This window comes from Nanorana parkeri, unplaced genomic scaffold (assembly GCF_000935625.1).
Source record: "Nanorana parkeri isolate BGI_ZX_2015 unplaced genomic scaffold, ASM93562v1 scaffold2527, whole genome shotgun sequence".
Lineage (NCBI taxonomy): Eukaryota > Metazoa > Chordata > Amphibia > Anura > Dicroglossidae > Nanorana > Nanorana parkeri.
The window spans coordinates 1-4,357 of NW_017308795.1; the positions used below are offsets into that span (position 1 = coordinate 1).

The 4,357-nt window shown below is 54.4% G+C and overlaps 1 protein-coding gene across 1 annotated transcript in view; it reads left to right on the top strand.

Annotated features, from left to right (window-relative positions):
- The first annotated feature begins 453 nt into the window (after positions 1-453).
- RAB11FIP5 (RAB11 family interacting protein 5) overlaps positions 454-4,357 on the top strand; it is a 99,642-nt gene continuing 95,738 nt past the window's right edge. Inside the window, exon 1 of the mRNA XM_018573764.1 lies at positions 454-531. The gene's annotated coding sequence lies outside the window, so the exon portion shown is untranslated. The remainder of the gene's footprint in view (positions 532-4,357) is intronic.

Consider the following 4,357-nt stretch of genomic DNA (forward strand, 5'->3'; position numbering starts at 1 on the left):
GTATGGCCGGGCTCTGCAATAGTTGGAGGGTTGTGTTGTATGGCTGGGCTCTGCAATAGTCTGAGGGTTGTGTTATATATCTGGGCTCTGCAATAGTTGGATGGTTGTGTTGTATGCCTGGGCTCTGCAATAGTTGGACGGTTGTGTTGTATATCTGGGCTCTGCAATAGTCGGATGGTTGTGTTGTATGGCCGGGCTCTGCAATAGTTGGACGGTTGTGTTGTATATCTGGGCTCTGCAATAGTCGGACGGTTGTGTTGTATGGCCGGGCTCTGCAATAGTTGGAGGGTTGTGTTATATATCTGGGCTCCTCCTCCTCCTCTCTCTCTCCTCCTCTCTGAACACAGAAGAAAGTTAGTTTGCAGCAGCTCTGCAGGAGCCGCCTGGTCTCACCCTTGTGCTAGGAGTGCAGCAGGAGACGAGAACCCCTCCCTGGACAGACATCCTCCCCCGTCCTGGGGTATCCTACCCCCCCAGCAGTGTAAAGTTTGCCATCTGCAGCCAGACTGCACCATGAGTGTCAGCTGAGAGGTAAGCCGCCCCTGCTGTCCTGTCTGTGGTGTTTTTGCTGCATGCATATGTTCTGTCCTCAGATCTGCCGGCTCTGCATTGCCCAGGCTGGGCTGAATCCTCTGCAGCTGCTGCAGGATGATGTGCGGAGTCTCTGCAGCGTTGCAGGTCAGCGCGCATCGTCTGTAGGTGTGCGGATGGCAGACCTCATCCACCCCGGACTGGCCGTATACACAGGAAGATCACCTCCATACATCAGCTCTGCAGTGCTGGGGGTGGATGCAGCCAAGACTCTGCTCTGCTTGCTGGGGGGGTAGGGGGGGGCCCTTGGCTTGCTGTGTTTTCCTGCTCCTCATGACATGTTTGTTATTATACAGAGAGGTGACCCCCCTCCTCAGACATTTCTGTGTCTCCTCGTTCCGGGGTCACGTCATTCAGACAGCGGTCAGATCGTCAAGGCCGGTCTCCAGCCATAAGTGATGGTTCAGTTTCCGGTGGAGACTGGCTAGGCTGAGTCATCTGCTGGCTTCTTGCATCCCTTGGGCACCCTAATAGAGCGTTCTCCCCGTCCTCGCTCCCGACTGCGTTCTGCCCACCTCGGAGGTCTTGGGCATTTCGGTTTTTATTGCGGCCTTTCCACTTCAATCTCACCCTGCACGTTACAATCTGATTGTACAATCTCAGGTAAGCTCACCACCCACGCGTTACAATCTGATTGTACAATCTCAGGTAAGCTCACCACACACGCGTTACAATCTGATTGTACAATCTCAGGTAAGCTCACCACACACGCGTTACAATCTGATTGTACAATAGACCTACTAACAGCTGTGTGGTGCCAGGGCCACCCTAATTGGATACAAATCGGTTGGGTGGATTCGTTGGCTCGTCCTATGACACAATTTTGGTAAATCTAAAGTTGATTGTACAGAGATTGCATGGTCAGAGTCTAACGTGTGTGTGGTGCACTACATGCGCATTGGCAGATCTAATGGTCATGGGTCTGTCTGATTGGATAGGTTAGGTAGGTCCTCCCATATTACATAGATCTATAGCTGATTGTACAGAGATTGCACGGTCAGACTGTAAGTTGTGTGTGGGGACCATTAGATCTACCAACAGAAGTGCGAGGATTGCGGGCCCAGTCACACCATATCCAGTACGTCCCGGTGCAGTTTAGCGCCCGGAACGCATTGGATCGCATACGTGAAGCCGGGCTGCGTTCTGGGGCGGGAAGGGGGGCGTGTCGGTACCATTCATGTCAATGGCACTGCGGCCACGCCCCCGCCAGCAGTGCGATCGCCCGCACCGGAATGCGAGCTACAAGAGTGCCCTCCGTTCCAGTGCAGTGCGATCTTAAAATATTGTGCATGCATTCCGGTGCGGCCGTGCGCACGGGGGGGGCGTGTCTGCGCCGCCATCGACATGAATGTCTCCGACACGCCCACTCCCGCCCCAGAACGCGGCCCAGCTTCATGTATGTGTTCCAGGAGCGTACTGCGCCGGAACGCACTGGATGTGGTGTGATTGGGCCGTTTAATCCAACCAGTCACTCCCCTGCACTACATACTTGTTGGTAGATCTAATGGTCACCACACACACCTTACAGTCTGACCGTGCAATCTCTGTACAATCAGCTTCTGATCGATGTAATATGGAGGACTTGCCTAACGCCCCCTCCCGCCCCAGAACAAGGCCCGGCTTCATGTGTGTGCGTTCCGGGCGTGAACTGCACCTGGACGCACTGGATGTGGTGTGACTGGGCCCTTAAATTGTTTGGGTAGTTTTAGGTGCGTCCCTCATATTACATCGTTATGGTAACTGTACAGAGATTACATGCTCGGATTGTAACGTGTATGGTGAGCCATAGGGTGCCTTCCGTCACATGTGACCCCCCCCCTGAGAGATGAAACCACGTGCTGGCTTTCCCCTTATTAGGCCACAGCTACACGGGAGACTTTTAGGGGCCGGCACCGACCTGGGCGACCAGGGACCCGGGCACTTGCACACAGCGGTTGCCGCACGGCTCCATTGATTTCAATGGGGTTACATCTGCGCGGCAATCGCTGAAAAAAAGGTACATGTACATCTTATTTTTTTTACGACACGTGTCATGGTGTTCGATTGCACAGGCAGAATTGCGATGCGACTGGGATACTGTTCGAAAATAATGGCACCGCCGGTACGATCAGCGGTGGCGTGTGACCGCACGGTTTCGTGCACGATTTCCACACGGTCACGGATTGCACACGTTTAAACCTGGCCTCAGTAGCCCAATCCCGCTACTTAAATTGCCAACGATGTATTGCTAAAAGTAGCAAGCGATCACATAACATAACAAATGGCTTCCTATGGGGTGAGCTACACGTGTATCGGCCAATCGAACATGACTGGAGCACCGTGTGGGCGTGTGCAACTAGCCGCCGCCCCTGCACTTTGACTCATGCAGGGGGGACATGCAGACTTAAAGGAGAATTCTGAGGTGATTTTCACTCAGCCTCATAATCTGAGCCGACCTGTGACAATGAGACTGTCACACGTCGGCTCAATAGATCGGGAAGTGAGCGAACACATACCGGCATTCGCTCACCTCTCAATCCTTTGCCGGCAGAGAGCCGTGACAGGGAAGGGACTGGATTCCCCCCTCCACGCTCCGATCCGCCAGCGCTGACTGGCGCAACGGACGGGGGAGGGGGCGGGTACAGCTGGCTCTGCCTCTAGATAGGCAGAGCCAGCTGTCACTCACGCAGCTGGGTGGATCCAGACATAATTGTCGGGAACCGTTCCGGCTGCGGCACTCTGTGTTCGCTCACCTCTCGATCCTGTCGCGGCTCTCTGCGGCGTCTCAGCTGCAGCTCGCGGTATACTGAGCTTTGGGTGACGGGAGGACGCTAGTTTGTGTCCTCCGTTACCCTAAGGAGAACTATGGGGCAAAGCCTTAACCCCATAGTTCTCCTTAAGTCTGCATCTCCCCCCTCTAGTCCTGCAGGAGTCAAAGTGCAGACGGCACAGGTGCAGAATGATCCCCTCAGCCTTCGGGCATTCTGCGCCTGTGCTGCTGCCTCGTGAATGACTCCTTCTGGGCCGGATGGAATCGCAAGCTAAGAGGTACTAGGCAGCTGTGGTGGCAGAGCGCAATGTCCGTTTGCGTGTGATGAATGGAAACATTCGAATGTTTCCATGCACCCAACTTAAAATATGGTCAAAAGTTGGACTGCGGTAACAGAATTATCTACTTTAGGTTTAGGCAGCTCAACCCGAATAAGGAATACTGACCCCTCCTCCCCATGCAGCCGTGTGCATGAACCTTAAAGGAGAACTATGGGGTCAGGGCTTTTCCCCATAGTTCTCCTAAGGGTATCGGGATGACACAAACTAGCGTCCTCCCGTCACCCTAGGCTCAGTATACCGCGAGCTACAACTTGCGGTATACTGAGATGCCGGGACGGATACCGACAATTGTGCCGGGATCCACCCAGCTGCGTGAGTGACAGCGGGCTCTGCCTATCTAGAGGCACAGGCAGCTGTACCCGCCCCCTCCCCCGTCCGTTCTGCCAGTCAGCGCTGGAGGATCTGAGCGGGGAGGGGGGAATCCCGGCAGGGAGCCATGAGTGACGGTCACGGCTCTCTGAAGGGACATGATCGAGAAGTGAGCGAGCGATGTGTTCGCTCACTTCCCGATCTATTGAGCCGAAGTATGACAGCTTCATGGTCACAGGTCGGCTCGAACTATGAGGTGAGTGATTTTCACTCGCCTCATAGTTCTCCTTTAAAGGGTCACTCCTGCTGATGACTTTTAGTGTTTGATGAATCATAAAGTTACACTCCCCCCCCCTCCACGCCCCCC